This window comes from Bufo gargarizans, chromosome 2, assembly GCF_014858855.1.
Source record: "Bufo gargarizans isolate SCDJY-AF-19 chromosome 2, ASM1485885v1, whole genome shotgun sequence".
Classification (NCBI taxonomy): Eukaryota; Metazoa; Chordata; class Amphibia; order Anura; family Bufonidae; genus Bufo; species Bufo gargarizans.
Genome location: NC_058081.1, coordinates 284852902 through 284865927, shown reverse-complemented (window position 1 = coordinate 284865927; position 13026 = coordinate 284852902). Strand labels below are relative to the sequence as shown.

Genomic DNA, 13026 nt, shown 5'->3' with positions numbered 1-13026 from the left:
AATGTCGTCGTGTAGACCTAGCCTAACCCGACAAGCATCACTTCACTGTGTTGTCAAAATATACCATCGGATCTAAGTTTTCCGTACGTTAGTGAAAACTCAGTTCCGATGGTATATTTTAACTAACTAGGGTTAATAGCATTTTTCAAAAATTCGCCTATTAGCTGGCTGTTAGATAATTCGCCTATTCGCTATATTCGTTTATTCGCTACATAACCACCTAAAATATGAAGTGTGATGAGATTGTTCGCGCGCACGTGCGCGCGCATTATAGGCGTGGTTTATCGCGAGTACGTCAGGGTCAATCAATAGCATTTTTCAAATATTCGCCCAACCGCTGCCTGTTAGATAATTTGCCTATTCGATATATTCGCTTATTCTCTCTATTCGTTTATTCGCTACATACACCACCTAAGTCAGTGTGTTGAGATTGTGCGCGCGCACGTGCGCGCGAACCTGCACGCGCATCATAGGCGTGGTTTATCGCGAGTACGTCAACTCCATTTTAAAAGTGAATCTTCAACTCCGAGTCCTCACAAGAGAAAATGGTGGGCACAAGATTCCTTGACGAAGAGGATGAACTGCTGCTAACCGTAAGTACAACACTTCATGTCATAACATTTTGAATGCATGTTCGCACCATATCTGTATAGTATAGTAATTATTAAGCAATAGTATGTTTACATATTCGCGCATGCGCAGTTATGCGCATATATACGCGCACTAAATATAACTTTATTTTTAATCATGTCTGATTAGATAATCATCATTATTGTAATAAGTATTGTTTTGACATCACAGCACTTTGTAAGAAGTATGTATGTATGTATGTATGGACAGCAAAGAAATATCATGCACATTGCATATACATTTTCCTGCCACACACTGCATACCACACACAAACACATAGTGCCAGATTTATGATCATCCCTTTTTACGGTAGCAGTTTATCCGTCAGTAAGCAGCTTTACAAAGTTTGCACGTCCTTACGAAAAAGTCGCATGTTCTATTAAAAACTCTCATAAGGCCTCTTTCACACTTGCGTTGTCTGGATCCGGCGTGTACTCCACTTGCCGCAATTACACGCCGGATCCGGAAAAACGCAAGTGTACTGAAAGCATTTGAAGACGGATCCGTCTTCAAAATGCTTTCAGTGTTACTATGGCAGCCAGGACGCTATTAAAGTCCTGGTTGCCATAGTAGTAGCGGGGAGCGGGGGAGCGGTATACTTACAGTCCGTGCGGCACCCGGGGCGCTCCAGAATGACGTCAGAGCGCCCCATGCGATCACGTCATCCATGCGCCTGGGTCGCCCTGACGTCACTCTGGAGCGCCCCGGGAGCCGCACGGACGGTAAGTATACTGCTCCCCCGCTCCCCGCTACACTTTACCATGGCTGCCAGGACTTTAGCGTCCCGGCAGCTATGGTAACCATTGAGAAAAAGCTAAACGTCGGATCCGGCAATGCGCCAAAACGACGTTTAGCTTAAGGCCGGATCCGGATCAATGCCTTTCAATGGGCATTAATTCCGGATCCGGCCTTGCGGCAAGTCTTCAGGATTTTTGGCCGGAGCAAAAAGCGCAGCATGCTGCAGTATTTTCTCCGGGCAAAAAACGTTCCGTTCCGGAACTGAAGACATCCTGATGCATCCTGAAGGACGGACTGTCCATTCAGAATGCATTAGGAAAATCCTGATCAGTATTCTTCCGGCATAGAGCCCCGACGACGGAACTCTATGCCGGAAGACAATAACGCAGATGTGAAAGAGCCCTAAGATAAGCATGGTCCTCACTGGAGTGAACTAGCGCATTTTATTTTTTTTTGCAACTTTTTAAATTGTTCCAATAGTAAATGTGTCTAGAGATTCATCTACATAAGAAAACACGTCCACTTTCATAAAACTGGCGAGCATAGTGCAGAGCAGGAGAAACTCGCAAATTTGTGCGCAGTTTTAGCGTTTGCTCATTTTCTTGCGACTTTTTCACTCCATTATTCTGACTTGAGCTAATGATAAATCTGGCCTCATGTCTTATTGGTCTGGAGAAAAATTACAAATTTCTTCCTGCCATTATTTGCTGGTTCATTTAGCGTTACCCAGGGTGCACCCCATATCGTACCGTCGCTTCACTAGACAGGTACATATCAGCTCAGCTGGCCAATGTCACATTGCTCATACCCCACCCACATTTAATCGCAATACAATCCGATCTTATAACGTGAACATTAAATATAATATTTCCACCTTCTAACAAATACTTTTTGCTGTGTTTTGGATGATATCTATTAATAATCCTTGTATTTCCTAAATTTTGTAATACATGTTTGCATCTTTATCCTGCAGCGCATGTTGAAGAAGGGTTATGACCGGACCCGGAAGCAGGCCGAGAAGAGGGCGATTGTCGTGGGGGTCGTCAGGGCCTTACAAAAAAAATTTGGGCGGACCCACGACGAAATGCAAATAGTAAAAAAATGGTCTGACCTGAAAAGGAGGCACCCGGACTGGGTCAAAGAGCACAGTCAGAGAGTCTGCCCTGGTACTTTTTTTTTTTTTTTTATCACCCGTTACAAATTATTACTTATTTTTACCTGTTGTGAAACATAGCAAATCATCCCTTTACCTCATATATCTCTATCTCGCTGTGTGTGTGTGTGTGTATATATATAATAAATATATATTTATCCACACAGTGCGGTAGTGATGTATGATGTAACCGGCTGATTTTGTACTTTGCACACACACACACACACATAATAATAAATATACATGGAGTGCAGAATTATTAGGCAAGTTGTATTTTTGAGGATTAATTTTATTATTGAACAACAACCATGTTCTCAATGAACCCCAAAAACTCATTAATATCAAAGCTGAATATTTTTGGAAGTAGTTTTTAGTTTGCTTTTAGTTTTAGCTATTTTAGGGGGATATCTGTGTGTGCAGGTGACTATTACTGTGCATAATTATTAGGCAACTTAACAAAAAACAAATATATACCCATTTCAATTATTTATTTTTACCAGTGAAACCAATATAACATCTCAACATTCACAAATATACATTTCTGACATTCAAAAACAAAACAAAAACAAATCAGTGACCAATATAGCCACCTTTCTTTGCAAGGACACTCAGAAGCCGCCATCCATGGATTCTGTCAGTGTTTTGATCTGTTCACCATCAACATTGCGTGCAGCAGCAACCACAGCCTCCCAGACACTGTTCAGAGAGGTGGACTGTTTTCCCTCCTTGTAAATCTCACATTTGATGATGGACCACAGGTTCTCAATGGGGTTCAGATCAGGTGAACAAGGAGGCCATGTCATTAGATTTTCTTCTTTTATACCCTTTCTTGCCAGCCACGCTGTGGAGTACTTGGACGTGTGTGATGGAGCATTGTCCTGCATGAAAATCATGTTTTTCTTGAAGGATGCAGACTTCTTCCTGTACCACTGCTTGAAGAAGGTGTATTCCAGAAACTGGCAGTAGGACTGGGAGTTGAGCTTGACTCCATCCTCAACCCGAAAAGGCCCCACAAGCTCATCTTTGATGATACCAGCCCAAACCAGTACTCCACCTCCACCTTGCTGGCGTCTGAGTCGGACTGGAGCTCTCTGCCCTTTACCAATCCATCCATCTGGCCCATCAAGACTCACTCTCATTTCATCAGTCCATAAAACCTTAGAAAAATCAGTCTTGAGATATTTCTTGGCCCAGTCTTGACGTTTCAGCTTGTGTGTCTTGTTCAGTGGTGGTCGTCTTTCAGCCTTTCTTACCTTGGCCATGTCTCTGAGTATTGCACACCTTGTGCTTTTGGGCACTCCAGTGATGTTGCAGCTCTGAAATATGGCCAAACTGGTGGCAAGTGGCATCTTGGCAGCTGCACGCTTGACTTTTCTCAGTTCATGGGCAGTTATTTTGCGCCTTGGTTTTTCCACACGCTTCTTGCGACCCTGTTGACTATTTTGAATGAAACGCTTGATTGTTCGATGATCACGCTTCAGAAGCTTTGCCATTTTAAGAGTGCTGCATCCCTCTGCAAGATATCTCACTATTTTTGACTTTTCTGAGCCTGTCAAGTCCTTCTTTTGACCCATTTTGCCAAAGGAAAGGAAGTTGCCTAATAATTATGCACACCTGATATAGGGTGTTGATGTCATTAGACCACACCCCTTCTCATTACAGAGATGCACATCACCTAATATGCTTAATTGGTAGTAGGCTTTCGAGCCTATACAGCTTGGAGTAAGACAACATGCATAAAGAGGATGATGTGGTCAAAATACTCATTTGCCTAATAATTCTGCACGTAGTGTATGTGTGTGTGTGTGTGTGTGTGTATATCTAGATAAACAGCAATCATCAATCTGTATTAGGGCTGTTTCACACGAGCAGATGCCGTGCGTGACATCCGCTACGTGAATGACAGCCAAGACCCGATTCACAAGTGCTCAATTTCATAATTTATTTTTCTGAACTGACTTGAGGACCCATTCATCTCTAAGGGGGCCGCACGATGTGCGTCCCGTCTCCAGAAAAGCGGACCCGCACTTCTGGGTCCACATTTCAGTTCTTTTTGCACTAAATATAACTTCGTCTTTTATGATGTCTGATTAGATATTCATCATTGTTGTAATAAGTACCCTAGACAGGTACATATCAGCTCAGCTGGCCAATATCCGATTGATCAGACCCCACATACAATCGCAATACAATCCGATCTTATAACATGAACATTAAATATAATATTTACACCTTCTAACAAATACTTTTTGCTGTATTTCTGATGATATTTATTAATAATCCTTGTATTATTGTCCTCAATTGAGGCCAAGAATAGTCATATTATATTATTGACATTGACGTGCGGTCTTAAATGCGTCATGCACATTGCCGGTGTCCTTTTTTTTTTTTTTTTTTTTTTTTTTTGTGTGGGTGGATATGAAAAAGACATTCCGGACGTTTAAATTGAGCCTAAATCCAAATGTTGTGTGATTTCAGGGCTTCCAGCGCCAACGGTCCGCCGCCGTCTAACCACGGCGGATTTGGATGTAGTGGAGGTCTCCACAGAGGAGGATGAGCAGGCGGGCCCCTCCCACAGTCCTCGAGGTGCCACCAACCCACCTGATGTGGGGATTGTTGTGGAGGTGTCTGACGAGCCCGGACCCTCTCAAGGGCCAAAAACGTCTGGCCCAGCTCCTGCTGAGGAGGATACCACCACCCCAGCTCCTGAGGAAGAGGATCAGGCGCTGGTTACCACCCCGCACCAGGAGGGTAAATATGTGCACACATCATTGTAATTATGTATACATCACATATTTAGAAACATTAACCCTCAGTACCCCATGCCCATTTCTACTTTAACGCTAATTAAACATTTTTCTTAAATGTTAAACGGTATCTATGTTTGTGCTAATAACTTTAAAACGAGTTTACTGTTCACGGGCATAGTTCTATCTTATCGTTACACATTGTACTTCATGACAGTGGTAAAACATAGTCAAAATTTTAATGGCATCTTTGTTAACGAAGTAACTAATCTAAAAAAATATTAGAAATAAAATGATATAATCAAAATAAAAATTTCAAATGATACTACAATATAGAATACTAGTGGTACACCGGCGCTTGCACTATAATGAGACTGACGCAGCGGTACCGCAACGGTATCGCCCCCGTTGGAAATCAAATGAATGATGCGTAATGTGTATCTGTTCAGTACTGCGCGACGTATACCCCCTCTTTCCCTCTCTCCCTGCCTGTTCAGTACTGTAAAAGGCCCACAGTATGTAATACAGTGACTCCCAGAGTAATGGAATACCTTGTCCTCGATGTTACAGCTACGGATCCTGTTCCTCTGTGTCCTTCTTGCTTTTTCTTTTTTCTGTTTTTTCCTCCTATTTGGGTACCGTCCAGGGTGGGGAAGGGTTTGGGGAGGTTTGCCCTAATGATTATTTATTTATTTTTTGTTGGTTTTTTTAAAAAAATATATATAAAATCTAACCTGCAGAGCTTGCCCCGGCCGGTGGCACAGCTCGTGGTTTGAAAAGGCCGCTCGTACACGCTTGCACGGAGTGCTGCGTGACGTCACGGTAGTAGCTACGGTGGACCAGGAGGACCAAAAAATGCTCCAACGCGTTTCGATTAGATCGCTAATCTTCGTCAGGGATAGCTGTTCTGGTTCCTGGTGCTGATTTTAAAGGTCCGTATCTCCTCCCATTCTTAACCCCTTCCTTGCCAGTGTTCTGGTTTGATGTCTACTGGAAGGCAAATAGTTCTATTTCAGAATTCAATCCTGAGGGTGCTAGAGTATTTAGGTTGAATATCCAGCGGCTTTCTGTCCTGGACATTTTCTTTATATAGTCTCCTCCTCTTTTGTCTTTTTTAACTATTTCAATACCACAACAGGTGGTGCCATTATACTTTCCCCCGTGTTTCTCTTTGTAATGTCTGGAGAGCGGGTGACCCTCATACTTTCTTCCTATGTTGTAGATGTGTTCCCCTATTCTTTTACTTATTGTTCTTTTTGTGCGTCCTATGTATGTTTTTTTACACGGACATGTTATTGCATATATTGCGCCCTGACTTTTGCAGGTAATGTGATCCTTTATTTTGTGTGTTTCTGTGTCCCCTGTCCATTCATTATGTATTTCCAACTTTATATTCTGTTTTTTATTTATTTTTACTACAATATAGATTAATAGAGATTAAATAAATGTATAAGTTTACAATCGCCATATGCCTATATCATGTTTATATAATTTATTAACAGAAATATAATTAACAATAACAGTTTGGTTATGCAGTCACTTTTTGAGGCCTACATAGTGTCAGCGACAAATAAATAACCCCATTTCAGAAACCACACACCCTCTATTTAATCCAAATTTATCCTATAAAGTCTGTTAACGATTTAATTGTCCAACGGTAATCTATTAAAATGTTAAAAAAATTAAAATAATTTGAACAAATTATAAATTACGAACTATTTTATTTGAAAACATTGTAGTGTTTAAATCATAAAAAAATCTTAAACGTATTACAAACAATATGTATATTTACAAACAGTTGTGCACAAAACCCTTAACTTTGGTCGCACAGCAGGCTTCAGACTGCAAGGAGCACAATATGGCTTTAGGCTAAAGGATTTAAATTAATGGTAATTGGAAGCTATGTCGCATGTTAAGAGAAGACGCCCTTATGTGACCCTAGAGTTGAAAACAAAAAAAAGTGATTCAATTAGGCAAACTACACCCCTCAATGAATATGCTAAGCAATAAGATCAATCCGCAATTTTACATAATGAGCCAACGATTGTCTTCTAGAAAAAACCGTTCAAATTGACAAAAAAAATAAATAATGAATTTACACATTTTTTTTATTAAATAAGTGGTTACAGGACTAAATGCACCCCAGTGCAGTTCCACTTTTAGCATATAATTCACCTGAACACCACCACATATGTGAATTTATTTAATTGGCTGTAGAGTTGTAACAGCCAATATCAGCGCTTGCAGGGGAACAAAACACTGGTGTCCCCTGCTTCACCTCTAAGGCAACAGGTGCTGTCGTACAGTCTTTTTTAGCATTTGTCACCTCCACATGACACTTACTTACCCCCCCCCCCTTCAGCTACGTAGCAGCAATGCTTATGTCTTTGAAATACGTCCAATAGGAGAGATCTAGACAGCAGGTGTTTGACAAATACCTGAAAAGGCCTTATTTTATATAATTGGCTAGCTGCTCTGGACTAGTAGATCGGCTATTAGACCACGGTTAATGAGCAATTTTGTCCCCAGGGCAAATATTTTATATTTGGCACAAAAATAGTACGGAGCAATTTTGAAAGTCATGAAACACTGCACCCTACAATTATATAGCAGGTGATGAAGATCATAAAATTAACAATAATAATGGGACAACAAAAACCACAGTAATATCAAACAGACATGCACAATAACTCTTTAATCTACATAAACTAACATTATATAACACAACAAATTTTCTTTAAAACTACTAAAATGTCACTAAATCTAATATAGAAGTACATTTATTATGGTATACTTTAAAAATGACACTCAAATTCTCTGCACTTAACTACATACCACACAAAATTCAATAAATGACTTATTGTTAATTGATATATTTATCTCTTGTGTTTTCATAACAGTAATCAAGAAAATTTCTGCTAAAATTGCTCTAATGCAAAAGAGGCATGGGAAAATCAGGCAATTAAGAGCCCTCATTCAAAAATCCCAAAGAATGCTGCAGGAATTTGAATGCCAATATGGGGAGGACCTAAAGGAGCTCGCAAGCCTGCAGGAAGAACTGCAAAAGTTCCCTTAATTTTATTCTAATTTTTTTGTTATTAAAAAAGTTTTCTTAAGTTATATTGATTCCATACTTTTTTTTTTCTATAAGGTTATGTTTTTGTATAATTTTAACTGCAGACTTATCAGTAAAGGAGCCTTTAGTCCACGTTGAAAGTCAGCAGGGTTCGGACAGACAACAGCAAGTACATCTTAATAGTGTAGTATAAGGCCTACACATAAATACGTTTTTTCATGACAGCAGCAGCAGGTAGTGTTGTATTATGAGGCATATACATAACAAATCAACTTGATCAAGACAGCAGCAGGTAGAGCTATAGTATTCTGAGGGCTACAAGTCACCTTTAAATGTACAGCAGCAGGAGCAGCAGGTATTTATAGTGTTTTATTATTAAGTATATACATAACAAATCAACTTGATCAGGACAGCAGCAGCAGTTATAGCTAATGTTATATTCTGAGGCATACAAGTCAGCTTCATCTGGACAGCAGCCGTTGGTAAAGTTAACATTGTAGGTTGATTTGTAAATTGAAAAATAAACTTTATCAGGACAGCTGATGGTGTTGTATAAGAACTTCACATAGCTACAAAGGACAAACAACTAGCTTGACATAACTCTGTATGATCATGACAGACAGCATCTGCAGCTGGTAGATATTAACGGTCGAGTATAATCTCATCCTAACTCAGCAGGACATGCTGCAGCGGGTAATGTGTATTCTCAAAAGGCTGAATGCTAACTCGCCATGATCAGAACAGACCGCAGCAGAATCCACAGTAGCTAGATATTAACAGTGGATTATACGGCCTACACATAACTCTCAATAATCAGGACAATAAGAAGTCAATGCTAACGGTGGAGTATAATGACTACAGAGAATTCTGAAGTATCAGGCCAAGATCAGCATGCAGTAGGTAAGTTAAAGTAGTATTCTAATTACTACACAAAGTTTGGCATAACTAAGCAGTACTAGAGAGTGTCAAGTTATTATATTTCAGCAGACAAAAATTTTTAACAGATGGGGATGTGGAAGACCGATTATAAAAGTATAAAAAAACAGATTGAACCCCCAAGTACAGCATGTGTATTCATCGCTTACATATACAATGTTGTCCTAATAAAATAAACTATCTAGATCAAAAAATTATAACAGTTCATTATTATTATATTTTATTGAAAAGGCCAATATAACATTGTACAAGGATAAACCAGGTGGTTGACGAAGTAAAAAAGCCATTGTCTATTCAAGATCTTCTCAAGGTTTTGTCTGAAACCTTAGATAACATTTATTGCTAGTATATTAGATAAGAGAAAGAAGTGAGTGATTCGATTTTTGTATGGAATACTAGTGCCATCTAGTGTTAGGGTAAAATACTAGAGGGAGGTTATATTGATTATAAAGTGAGGTCACTAGTTAATGATAAAACTTGGCCAAGCCCTTTCTAAGATAGGATAAAAAGATGGTATGGGCTGACAGAAAGGATCGATCTCTAGAGCTCTCTAGCTCTCTCTCTGAACATCATCAAAAGACCAGATCCAGCGCTGACCACCTTTTCAGTCATTGGAGGCAGCCATCTTAGAACCATTGAAACTGATTTTTGGTAGCTGACATTTTGGTATAGTATAACCTTACCTATATTTTATAGGATAATTAATTTAATATAATATCTATCTATCTCTCTCTATATATATATATTCAATTAACCATACTTTGTGTATAGTATCTGTTTTGGAATAAGATGGGGGTGTACCTGCAGCATCATCCTGAAAAATAATCCAATACAGGGATATTGAAAATATACTAGTGAAAGCACGGTATTATCTCCAAGGAACTGAATTCAGTTCTAGACCAGTATGGTTGATAATATATATATATCTTTATATAGATAAAAGATAAACCAGATTTGGGTTTAAACAAACATTTGTCGACTGAGAGAAATCAAGTACTAAATTGATTTTAAATATAATTGAGGGGTATTATTATAAGAAGGCATAGACTGTCGGAATATTTATGCTGTCTCCGATTGACAGAGTCAGTTTAAAGATCTTCAGGAACCAGAAGCCATAATTGTTGCTCCTACCAGAGAGCTGATCAATCAGATTTACCTAGATGCTTGGAAATTTGCATACGGAACTGTCGTTCGTCCAGTTGTAATCTATGGAGGAACACAAACGTCTAATTCACTGCGCCAGATATTTCAAGGCTGCAACATCCTTTGTGCGACACCTGGGAGGTTACTGGACGTTATTAACAAGGAGAAGATTGGGTTGAGCCAAGTGAAATACCTTGTTCTGTATGAAGCTGATTGTATGCTGGACATGGGTTTTATGGAAGATGTAAGAAAATTGTTGTCAAGTCAAGGAATGCTCTGAAGACACCCCAGTAGCAGGACAGAACCTCCTGGGAGAAACCCACAGTCCTTCAACAGACAAGTAAGGAAATCCCAGGGAAAGATAAGTAACCCTGATGGGCAGATGCATTAGAAAATAAAGCAAGCATCTAATACCTGAGGAAGATATATTTTACCAAGGATTTAAGCCACCCTTTAGGCATCCGGGCCTTGGGATAGAAAGCCAGACAGGAGTTCTAGAAAGGACAGTGTACATTGACTCTGAGGAAAGGTACAACCTGTCTCTGAGTGCATTGTGAATTTACCCTCTGCGTATAACCAAGACCTAGAATCTGTTACAGTTTCGTGACTCATTGTGGCCGCGGCGGTCGCAGTTCGTCACAGGCTAAACTGCTGGAACTTTTACAACTCATAGGCCATGAGCGCACGATGGTTTTTGTGAAAAACAAAAAGATGGCGGATTTAATTGCAACATTTCTTTGTCAAGAAAAAATCCCCTGCACAAGCATTCACGGGGACAGAGAGCAAAGAGAGCGGGAGAATGCTCTGGGCGACTTCCGCTCTGGACAGTGTCCTGTGATTGTTGCCATGTCTGTTGCTGCCAGAGGATTAGATATCGAGAACGTCCTTCATGTGATAAATTTTGACATCCCTGGCGATGTTGACGAATATGTTCACAGGATCGGCCGAACCGGACGCTGCGGCAACACTGGAAAAGCCATTTCTTTTTTTAATAAGATAAGTAACCCTGATGGGCAGATGCATTAGAAAATAAAGCAAGCATCTAATACCTGAGGAAGATATATTTTACCAAGGATTTAAGCCACCCTTTAGGCATCCGGGCCTTGGGATAGAAAGCCAGACAGGAGTTCTAGAAAGGACAGTGTACATTGACTCTGAGGAAAGGTACAACCTGTCTCTGAGTGCATTGTGAATTTACCCTCTGCGTATAACCAAGACCTAGAATCTGTTACAGTTTCGTGACTCATTGTGGCCGCGGCGGTCGCAGTTCGTCACAGGCTAAACTGCTGGAACTTTTACAACTCATAGGCCATGAACGCACGATGGTTTTTGTGAAAAACAAAAAGATGGCGGATTTAATTGCAACATTTCTTTGTCAAGAAAAAATCCCCTGCACAAGCATTCACGGGGACAGAGAGCAAAGAGAGCGGGAGAATGCTCTGGGCGACTTCCGCTCTGGACAGTGTCCTGTGATTGTTGCCACGTCTGTTGCTGCCAGAGGATTAGATATCGAGAACGTCCTTCATGTGATAAATTTTGACATCCCTGGCGATGTTGACGAATATGTTCACAGGATCGGCCGAACCGGACGCTGCGGCAACACTGGAAAAGCCATTTTTTTTTTAAATAAGATTGGTGATGACGAGCAAAAAATTGTCCGTGGACTAGTGAAAGTTTTAACCGATGCTCACCAGGAGGTACCTTGTGCCGGCATACATAATTCCTCTGGGTAGCCATCTTATATGCTTCTGGCATATGTAAAAAAACTGTGAACTCTCATCTTCCTGAAGCCGGGGTCACCTATGATATAGATGGACACTTTTATTACCACTACTCTGTGATGCCGGCTATAAAAAGGTCATAAAGGCTATACCAGGCCCAGCTCATCCTGTCCTTTTAAGATACACCCCGGTCACGTGAGGTCTCTGTGTGTGCGCAGACTCTGTCACAGACCACTAGGTCACAGCTCAGGGATCCGGAGCAATCGGATCCATAGTTCGTGACAGTACCTGCTTGGCTTGAAGAGATGGCGTTCAGTGCCCATGGCATGCCAACATTTAGTTCACAGCCAAGCAAATTTGCTTCAGTGGATAGCAGGAAGAGAGGTGACTTCCAGGAGGACAACGGTTACAGCAATGCTGGCATTTCACAACCTGCAGCGCGGGCGGCAGCGGAGGAGGACGAAGATTGGGGCTAGTCGGACGTGGTTAAGCAGATGAGACATTCTTACAGATTCAGTTTTACATGAAACAATATGTTGTATGTTTGTAAAAATGAGAATTTTGTTTATCGCACTCCAGTATTTAAGGTAGTAATTTGCCGTTAGGAAATTTACTTATTTTGGTTCATTGTAAATGGCTGCTCTGAAAACTTTAGAGCACTAAATTAAAGTTTTCTTTACTTTGAAAAAAAAAGACCGTAATTTATAATAGAAAATTATTGTTTAACGCACATTAATTAACCTTTGTGTGAACACACTATTACCTTTCAAATGTATTATTGAACAAAACTTTAGATTACAAAATACAAATCTACATTCAAAATGTATAATAAATATATATAGAGTATCAACCAAATTTTAACAAAAAATAAATTTATACTTT

At 40.1% G+C, this 13026-nt stretch overlaps 1 pseudogene; it reads left to right on the top strand.

Annotated features, from left to right (window-relative positions):
- Positions 1-2247: 2247 nt before the first annotated feature.
- On the top strand, positions 2248-12808 carry LOC122925843 (annotated as a pseudogene).
- The last annotated feature ends 218 nt before the right edge of the window (positions 12809-13026 follow it).